The sequence below is a fragment of the Apis dorsata genome, unplaced genomic scaffold (assembly GCF_000469605.1).
Source record: "Apis dorsata unplaced genomic scaffold, Apis dorsata 1.3 scaffold_270, whole genome shotgun sequence".
NCBI classification, from domain to species: domain Eukaryota; kingdom Metazoa; phylum Arthropoda; class Insecta; order Hymenoptera; family Apidae; genus Apis; species Apis dorsata.
Genome location: NW_006263548.1, coordinates 527,412 through 538,649, shown reverse-complemented (window position 1 = coordinate 538,649; position 11,238 = coordinate 527,412). Strand labels below are relative to the sequence as shown.

Sequence of the window (11,238 nt, the reverse complement as noted above, 5' to 3'; positions counted from 1 at the left end):
CACATATTCAAATATATTTATATATATATAAATTTATATATATATAAATATATATATAAAAATTTATATATATATAAATTTACAATGTAATTATAATTTAATAATAATAAAATAAATATTGTAATTAGATTCTTTTATTAATATCTTCATTTTAATTGTAACTATTTATTAATGTGAACAATTGGTACAAATATTTTTCATGAAATTATATCAATTATATTTCTATGTTCTTCCATTATTTTCTTTTATTTATTTCAACTTTTCAATTGTCCTTTATAAAAGATTTATTATGTAAAGTATATAACTGCAAATTCATTTCTATAAAATTTTATAATACTTTCAATCACGCAATATTTGATTCATAAAGAATTGCATCGCAATGTAAATTCTCTAAATCAAGAGCAACATATAGTGTCTAGTCAATTTATAGCTTATCCAGCTAAAACACTTGCTAATGAAGAAACTTCTCATTACTGTATACTGCATCGCTGTATATACGCGTAATATAAACTGTATACGGCTTAATTAGATATCAAAGATCAAATAGTTAATAAAGATAACGCTTCAAATGAACATATGTAAGGAAAAGCAATGGATGCAAGTATTATGATGTATAGGCATAGACAAGGCATAGATGAATGGAATCTAATTTGAAATGTTTTCAATTTTGAATTTGCAATTTTATATCTGTTGAAATTCGAAACTTTCTTTGACAAAAATATCAATGAGTTTGATATAAATATTTAACACTGGAACAAAAAAATTATAATTTTAAAAGATAAACTTTCAAAAAGTATACTGCTAAATAAATTAACTTATAGCAGTACCAATGAACAGTCACTTGTTTAACTTCGCTTAAATAAGAACCTATTCTTACATTTACTAACTTCAATTTTAACTTTATCATTCAAAAATAAATTTTTTTTAAATAAAAAAAAAATTTTTTTCTTTAAAAATCCATTAATATTTAAATAATTTGGAAAAATTAAACTCAATTATTTTTTTTCTTTGAAATATCTATTAAAATTTAAATAACTTGAAAAAATTAAACCGCTCAATTATTTCAAAATAAAAAAAAGGATTATTTTCTTTGAAACATCTATTAAAATTTAAATAACTTGGAAAAATTAAACTATCTAAATTCAAAAATTTCTCTCAAAGTAAAAAAAGAAAATTATTTTTTTTTTTTTTGAATATTTATTAAAATTTAAATGAGTTGGAAAAATCAAACTATCCAATTTTGAAAAGATTTTGGAATTTTCGTCGTCGATCTAATAAAGAAAAATTTTGGTAATCCGAAAATTTCGATTCTTTTTTGAACTTTGAAGATTTGCAAGAAATGAAATAATCTCATTTCTACGTGCATACATATATTAACCTCAAAAATCGAAAACGCGTTTCAATGCGCTTTGATCGAAAGAAAGAATCATGAGCAGAAACGCGATATGCTGTCATAGAAATGATGTTGTTACATTTTTTGAAAAGTCGCGAAAAGCCACGATGCATTCTAACCTATTAAAAATTGCCGTGATGCGAGATTCGTGTCGTGGTTGTTAAAGAAAATAGCCACGATGCGTTCCAGCATTGTGAAAATATAACAGCGTTGTTTCCTTTTACAACTACAAGATACAAGACAAATTTTTGTCAATTCTCAAGAAACATGTCGATAGATAAGATTATTAATCATAAGTAGATTATAAATAAAAAGTAACAATAAAATTTATTTATTACCACAATGCCTAAAAAAGCTACTTTTATTATTATTATATTTCAAACTATTTTTATTATTTATCTAATCTAATCTAACTTAATTTAATATACCAAATACTGAAACTATTTAATATTTATCTATTATTTTATGTTTTATAAGAATTTATGAATTTTAGCTACTCGTAAAGTCTAAATTCTAAATTAATGATTTTAATAATATAAATGGATATAAATACTTTCTTATAGAAAATATAGACATGTATTAACCAATATATTAAATTGCATAATTATATTTAACAAGTGATCTTTACATATTCTCTATGTATCCATATAAAAAAAACTTATTTATATCATATAATCATAATTTTTGTTTAAAATATTTTTAGTATTACCACAGTCTTTTAATATAATATAATTAAAATATTATACAATAATACTAACAGTATGAGAGTATATGAGAGCATCATTATCACAAGATATTCAAATGAATCAATTTGAATGAATTATCCTATATAATTAGTATTTAACCTCTTCAGAGACAATGATAACACATATGTATAAATTTAATTTTTCTTTGAATTAATATCTGTCGAAAAACTTTTTAATGCACAATATTTTAATAATAATAATAAAAAACTTGGAAACACTGATAATATTTTTTTTAAATTTGACGATTACTTTCATAACAAGTACTGTAACTTGTGCCTTTAATATCTTACAGTGTCTCTGAAGAGGTTAACTTTCCAGAAATCAAGTAATTAATCTCTATGAAATTAATCATTATAATATCTACAGTAAAAAAAAATTCTTTATTTTCAGATATACTTACAGATTAATCTCCCAGTTTGAAGAAGCAATAAAATCTACAATATATTACAGGAATTCGATATAATGTGGAATGTTCTCTCGATAATATGTTACGATAAGTATAGTTAATACGATGTTATATAGTTTTTCGAACTTCAATGAGGTTAATAAGAGATTGATAACCAGGTACGAGGTCACGTTATACGCTAATTTATCCTTAATTTAGCAGGTTCATTCACTATTACGAGAAACTTTTGATTAATTGCGAAAGTAACCGATGCATACTATAACATCAGACATTATACTCATCTATTTAAATTCTGTTGATCGAATACTTGACCATCCATGGAAACGGAATATACACATTACATAAACTATATGATGAGAATAACTGAAATGTATGAAAATTATATATATATTTATAAAAAAATATTTATGTAATTTTTCAAAAGTTGAAAATTTATTTAGTTATATTATTGATAACGATTGAAAAATTTAAATAATATCTTAAAATTTGAACATCAGTTTGAACTTTTTAATTAATTATAGTTGAGAATAATATTTCTGTTCGATTTAACAAATGGAAATACTTCGAGTAAATGAAGATAAATCGAATTGTGTGAATTGTACGATCCTCCTTGATATTAAACATTGGCAAAATAAATTAAGTTTAATATCCAGTATACCAGAGTGCTGCGCAGTGAAGTAAGAGGTATGCATTCTAGGTAAATGCAATCACCTTAATGTAATAGCTGAAAAAAACGTGAAATAATATAAAATTTTTCCAAACTCGCAGAATTTTTTTTTAAATTTATTTGGAAAATATTAATTATGAATGAGAATCGTAAGAAGAAATATGATGGAAAAATATGGTTCTGATCTTTTGAGTTTGAGTATTAAAAAGAGGTTAAGTTTATTGATGCTATACTATTTTAGAATATAACTAAAATTATTTTCAACAATCGCAAAATAAAAAAAAAAAATTTTTTTAGACACATTAATTAAATGAAAATCATAAGAGAAAATATAGTAAGTCAAATTTTTATCTTTATGATATTAAAAAGAGGTTAAGTTTATCGATGGTGTACTAGTTTATAATATGATTGAAATTATTTTCAATTCAACCAAACAAAATGAAAAATGTTAAGCAAAACTAATAAATTCTATGATTTTGATACAATGGGAAGGTCGTTAAATTTTCATGATCAAAAATTTGATTATATTGGTATCATATCCAGGTGCGAGTGAAGAATAGAGTGGACAAAAGTAATTGCGTGTTCAACGATAAACATACAAATAACATTTTATTTTATCAGAAGTTACTATAATTAAACTTTATACGAGTGTTCAATTTTCTTCGGATCAATAATGTCAACGTGGAGAGCGATAAAATTAAAAACAATTGTTGCTACCTTCAATGCGGTAACGATACGTAGCACTCGTTATTTTATATGTAACTTTATTTCCTATTTTCAATTGTAATCATAATATGAATAGGAAAAAGCATATTTAAATTTTTTTTTTTGTCATATGTATTTTCAAAAAAATTTTTTATCACAATCTATTTTGCCTTATCATGAGAGACTTTATATATGAAAGAAAAAATGAATAAATATTCATATTTGATTTTCGAAATTTCTTTTGTAATTTTTCAATTCTTGATATTTAAATTACACAAAAATAAAAATATATCTATGTTACAGAATTCGCTTATTCAACGATTTGAATTTTATCTACGTATATCCAGATTTTATATATAAAGTACAGACGTTTATTGCTCGATATTTTAAAAATTGTTCAAACTTGTTCGAATCATTTTCTCTTCGGTATATTAAAATTTCCCATTGGTCGGAAAAAGAGAGGGGATAAAAAAAAAAGAAATGACTGTGCACTTATTCATTCTGTCAATCAAAGTGCCTCTTTGATCTCGATCGCAATTTTTCGCTTTTGACGGAAGTGAACAAACAGCGATAACCGTGATTGCATAGATTTTCGTTTTGAAGCACTTGCAGTTTTGCTATGGTAAAAAATAAAAAAAAAAAGGAAGAAGAAATATACATTTGGGATGAGATAGGAAAAAAATAAGAGATGAACGAAGGAAGAAAGAAAAAAAAATTGGTTCGAGTCTGTTTCGCGCATCGTACAATTTTCTGGTTCGATGTGAGGTCGAACGTGATGTTTCGCCCGAGGTGTTCTCTCTTTTTTTATCTCTCTTCTCTCCTTTCCTCTCGTTCAGTTACCTTTTCACGTTTCCTTTCCTTTTCGTTCTTTTCTTCTATATTCCTGTCGTCAGGCATGGTCGTCTGTCGTCCTCCTTCCGCGATTCACAGCCATCGGCATTGTCGCAATTGCAGTACTGACTGATTTAGGTTATGTCGTCTCTGAAATTTTAGGAAGATTACGCGCAGAGTCGCGTCAGGCGTACCAACGTCGGCTATCATAGATTTATTAGAATGTAACAAATGTTGGTACAATCGCGGAACCAATTTCAAGAATTTCTATTATAAAAATGGATGTAATATATTCAAGAGTAAAATTATCGAGAATATTTTTTGTAAATAGACATTGTGTTGAAAGTAAAAGTTACTGTCCATTTATAAAAAATATCTTCAAAAATAAATTTTAAGAATTTTACTTTCAAATGCAGTTGTATCTTAAGAGTGCGAATATTTGAAAGTAAAATTTTTGAGAATTGCTCTCGATATTTTTTTTTTTACAAATAAACTATGTTGAGAATAATCATTCAAAAGTAATTTTCACTATGTCTACTTGTGAAAAAATACTCAATACAATTCTTAAAATTTGTTTGAAACTTGTTTTCGAAAATAATCTTTTAACAACTAAACATTATATAAAACTATAAGAATTTTTCATTATAGTAAAAAATTACTTTTTTAAAATCTTTCTTTCGAATTCATATTTTTTACTTTTGAATAAAAATTTTCTGTTGTCACATTCACAATTTTAACTGCCGGTGTTACCGAAATTCATCTCGTTCAAAGCGACGTTTATGAATTTACAGCAGCCATTGGTTTTGCGCGACTAATTTTCACCTTTACTGTGATTGATTGTCGGCCTGTGCTACTATTGTAGAACGATTAAAATTGTTCGAATGCATTTTATGAATTATTCTACCATTCGTGAAAATTTGGATATTTTGAATTTTCTCAAAATATAACAATTAATTTTCTAATAAAAATTTAAAAATTATCAATAGCATAATATATTACAATATTTCTATTTGTATATGTATTATTAACTCCAACATCAAAAAATTACAAATCATAATATTTAACGTAATGATTAAAACGAATTATTATGAATTATTATAACGAATTATTATATATTTTATTAAATACGTATATAGCAAAGCAAATAACCAAATATATAAACATCATGCTAATGTGAAAATTACAATATTTAACTATAAATGATCAAAACTGAGATATTATAATAAACACATGCAAACAAATTATTTAATAAATACATAAAATTATATAAACATCACACTATCTCTAACATGAACATTATAAATCAGATCAATCAATTATAAATAATTAGAACTGAATTATTATCTATTAAATATATTAAATACATTCTAACAAATTAAACAGTTGCACAAATGAAATCAACATACTTATTTGTAAACTGCATATTGCTCCTCTTTTCGATCTACTTGTAGAATTTCATTTAAATATCGATCATTGGTCGAGAGAAGGTTAGTAGCATCACACGAGATATTCCTTCTATCGGGAGAAACAGAAAATCCAGGTCAGTTTAAAATACTGCTCTCCGATTCGCACTTTCATCGACTTTATCCATCCTCTTAGCACTCTGTATCACGTTAAATTATAACTGAACTTCGAATAGGAAACTACGGTAGAAAAGTTGACTATGTCAAAATTAGTTTCGCTTCTTCTTCTTTTCTTTTCGTGTTTTAGCGCTAGGTGGCGCTTAGATGAATGCTTGCGTTTATTATATGTATACGTGCGGAAGGTATAATGGACATCTCTATCCTTCTTTTCTGAGGTGAATAGAAGATAATGTTGCCACGAAAATACGAGGAGATTTCGTGGTGGCGACGTTTAGTCACATGCACGTGTTGCGCGGGAATGGATATGTTTACGTGTGCAAAAAAACGTGGAGAGAAAAGAGCGTGAAATGTTGAGAGAGAATGGATGGTTACAAAAATTTAATGAAGGAGAAAGAAGCAAGACAAGTGTGGATAGAACATGGAAATATTGAAAGCAAAGGAGTAAAATTTAAAAAGAAATAAGAATAATTTAAAAAATGTAACAATTACAATAATAAAATAAAATAAAATAAAAATAAATAAATAAAATTGAAATAATTTAAAATTTGAAAAAGCGAGAGAGAATTGAAATGTAAATGGAATTCAAATTATACATTAACAGATTAATCATATTAATTATAATGTATGTAAAGAAAGACTACATCTATACCATATTACAACAGCATGCACACTTAAAATAATCGTATTAATCACAAATATATAAACAGACAAAAATCTAACTTGGATTTAGCAAGTTTTTCGCGACATATATAGGTTAATATATAACTCTCGAAAAACTTTAGTTTCATAACGAATATGGCGGAAGGAAAAGATAAACACGAATATAATAAAAAATTAATTGATGAAGGAAATAAAAAAAAGGAACAAGAATCAAAAATCTTTCTGAAAAAAAGGATTATTCGGAGGATTTCTCAATTATCAGAGTGGAATGTGTGATGAATTGAAGGAACAGTGAGACAAGGCGAAAGTAGAGAGTGACAAGCAACCCAACGGGATTTTAAGCTCAAGACGTCACGGGAGTTTAGCGAAACGGTTAAAGGAGCGAGTTAACGAGAAGTCCCTTTGTCCCAAAGGATAACCTTCCTCTCCATTAAATGGTCCGCGTGATAAAGTCCCTTATGTATCAACGAATCCCTCAAGAACAAATTAGAGGAATCCTATTTTCAATCTAATTTTCTACTATACTAATTGTAAGAGTAGATAATATCATATCTGTAACTGTGAGAAACAAATTGACATTCTCGAAAGAATTTGGATTATTTTTTTTTTTAACATCAAATCTTGTGTCAATTATTAATGGATCAGTGAATCAGGTAAATAATAATTCTCGCATACATTTTGGCAATCCATATTTTAAATTAAATATTTGCTTAATTCTTAATCATTCTACATTATCTACATTATCTATTTATTATTAATTCTACATTATCTACATTGTTTACTAATTCTACATTACCTACATTATTTATTTTGTATTCTACATTATCTATATTAAATAAAAAATTAAATATTAATTTTATCAACTTGCATCGGTAGATTAGATTTATCTAATAATTCTAACCTAAATTAGGATGTTTCCAAATTTCTGATTGATAATTTACTTTTTCAGTTTTTCAATTTTTCATCAGTTCTTTGAAAATATGCATCACGATTGAATTTCATCGAAAATATGAAACATGAAATTAGCATACATTCAAAATATATCATGGAAATCTTTTCGTGATCTTAACGCAAGCGGAAATCAAAAAAAAGGTGAGTGATATGTGGACGTAAAAGATGATCAGACAAGTTAGTGAATTTTTTTTCCATATTAGATCCTCGAAAAGCTTCGTTAATTAAACGCTTTTCGAAATACCGACATCTTTGACTACTTAAAATCGAATTTTTATATCTCACTCGATCTTGTTTCGATATGAAGAAAAAAAAATTAATGTTTAAGTAAAAATTTTAAATCTTTTTAGGCAAACTAAACTTTTCAGAAGATTATGAGAAAGTTCAGGGACACTTACTTAAATGATTTCTCTACTACATTATACAATCATTCGTTAAGTCCAACGTTTGAAACTTGGTAATAAAAAGTAAAAATTCGGAGGAAAGAGGAAAATTTTGTTTAAGCCGCCGACAGCCAAGTTTCTCTGCGAACAGTTAACTACTTGCTACTATTCATTCGCAAACTTTAAAAATTTTCTTAACAATAGAAAATTACAAAATAATTCGAAAATATTCGCCGTATTTCAAATAAAATTTCTAATTACGATTAATTTCTTCTGCCACAAAATTTCTTTATAAAAATCTTTACACTTTAAAACTACAATTAGATGAAAAATAACACAACATTTACAAATTTACAAATAAAATTCAATATCAAAAATAATTTCTTACATCATAAAATTTTCTTATGAAAAATTCTCATCCCATCCATCACACGCAACAATTTTCCATCAAATAAAAATAAATCATTTTCACGACAACTATTTTTCCATTATTTTAATCCGTTTCAAAATTGAAATTATATATAAAAAATTAGATCAAAAATAACGCAACATCTACAAATGCCAAAATATGAATATTTCAATATGAAAAACAACTTTTTACGTCAAAAATTAAAATTATTTTTTTCAACAAAAATCCTCACACTTACGTATATTATAAAATTAAATAAAAAATAACGCATAACGTTTACAAATAAAATTTTCAATATTAAAAAACTTCGTAACTTCTTGTATCATAAAACTTTCTCGCGCTTAGTCATCGTCCGTCAACAAGCGACAATTTCCACCAAATTCGAGCAAGTAAAAATAGATTTTCTTCACAACCATTCATATTCCTATATCGATAACACCTTATACCCGAATCTCCGAGGATGAAATAGATGGCGATATCATTTTCGATTTTTCAATTTCTCGAACGTTGACGGAGAATACAACGTTTCATCGTATTCCGCGAAAATGGCGTAATCCGTTTAAAAAGTCGAATGTCCCCTGATTTACACGCTCGTTGCCGTATAAGGGGGGCGGGGAAGAGAGGTTCACGGAAGCGCGAAGGAAAGATTTGCGACTGGGGAAACTTTTCCGTAGGGAAGATTAAGGTGGTGGCATCCACTCCTCCATATCTTTAAGTTCACTCGTCGCTTCCGCCCTTTACGGCGTCTTAAAAAGCCACTTTCGTGATACTCCCTCCGTGCGAACCCAGTAAAACTTTCTGATTAAACTTTTACCCGGGAATTCGAAATTAATTACCGTAGCGCTAACTTATTTTTACCGTAATTAAATGCAACGAATGTGAAAAGAGGGGAGGGGAAAAGGAAGGGGGAAAAAAAACGATGTCATCGAAAAAGTGCGAAGTGCGGATATCTAGAAAATCGTGGTGCACGGTCGATAAGTTAGAGACTCTTGATTCAAAAATGTAAATTGAAAAATTTTAGGGGATAAAATTTTTTCATACAGGATTTTTTGGAAAGATTGTATTTGAAAATTAGATGATATATAAATATAGGCACTTATTTAGTTAATTGTTATGGTAATTGTTATGGTAAAATAATTGAATGGAACGAATGTGAAAGAGAAAAAAGTTATGTTATGAAAAAGTGGAAAATATTTAGGAAATCGTGGTATACGGTCGATAACATAAATTGAAAAATTTTAGAGGAAAATTTTTTCATATAGTATCTTGTTTTGGGGGGGAAATTATATTTTAAGATTCGTGGAATATTAAAAATTGTTATGGTATAATGTGAAAGAGAAAAAGGTAATGTCGAAAAAAATATAAAACGTAGGATATCGAGAAAATTGTGGTACACGGTCGATGATTCTTGATTTAAAAATGTAAATATGAAAATCGAAAAATTTTAGAGGATAAAATTTTTTCGATCCTGTTTTTTTTTTTTTAGAGGAGAAAATTATATTTGAAGATTGGTGGAATATAGGTGCACTCACTTATTTAATTTTATGACATAAAATAATTAAATGCAACGAATTGAAAGAGAAAAAAAGTAGTATTATCAAAAGTGCAAAGTGCAGGGTATCTGCAAAATTATGAAAAAAAAAAATGACTTGATAAAAAAGCACAATTATAATTTTAGCACAATTAAATGCTATAAAAAAGAAGAAAGAAGAAAGAAAAAACATACAAAGTCTGAAAAATTGATGGAAGAAAGCAGAGGACTCTTGATTAAAAAGTATAATTTAAAAAAATAAAAAAGAAAAATACAGAAAAATATCTTTGAAATTATGGTAAAATAAAAAAAAATTGACTGAAAAAATAAATCGAAAATAAAATAGAAAAAAATTTATTCACAAAGAGTTTGACATATTATTGCTCTAGATACAATTGGAGGATAACGTTTTATTCGTGACACGTGACTCTGGCAACTGAATATGTACATATCGATAGCACGCTCTTCTCCGATACTTCAGATTGATTAACAGCGATAAAAGAATAAAACGAGAAGAAAAATTCAGAAAACCTATGCATGAACAATTATAACTGAATGTCGTTGATTGATTCGAGAACTTTAAAGAGATTAATAATCGCAAAAGCTTCTGAAAATTGTTCTGAAAATTATTTTCTTTTCGTGTAAGAATCTATTTACGTAGAATAATTATTTTATTATTTTGGTTTGGCTTATCGTTTATACCAAATTAAATAGGGATATATTATTTTACATGTAAACTATAAGATATTTCCATTTATTTTTCTACGAAATAATTATTAATTTTTTCGTCAAAAATAGGTCAACGATGTTCTAACAAATTCGATATGCATATCATATTAAATATATATGCAGGAACGAATATATGAATAGCATTCCACAAACATTTGTATAGTTATATACATATAAATTTTATATATAAAACGCTTTGCAATCGTCAAACAAAAAGCAAAAGCATGTAGCAAAAATATGTGCC

The 11,238-nt window shown here is 26.7% G+C and overlaps 1 protein-coding gene and 1 long non-coding RNA gene across 4 annotated transcripts in view; one reads left to right on the top strand and one right to left on the bottom strand.

The window, feature by feature from the left end:
- The window catches only part of LOC102677060 (lachesin-like), an 82,398-nt gene that overhangs the window by 12,315 nt on the left and 58,845 nt on the right, over window positions 1-11,238 (top strand). The gene's annotated exons all lie outside the window — the stretch shown is intronic.
- LOC102676781 lies at window positions 735-6,782 on the bottom strand. Of its 2 annotated transcripts, XR_004150663.1 has the most exons (4): window positions 6,155-6,782; window positions 4,758-4,898; window positions 2,540-3,269; window positions 735-749 (listed from the first exon to the last, which is right to left on the bottom strand). It is a non-coding gene; the product is annotated as an uncharacterized LOC102676781 (long non-coding RNA). The 2 variants fall into 2 exon arrangements; XR_421950.2 differs by lacking the exons at window positions 735-749; window positions 2,540-3,269 and adding an exon at window positions 4,139-4,534 and having other exon boundaries at window positions 6,155-6,423.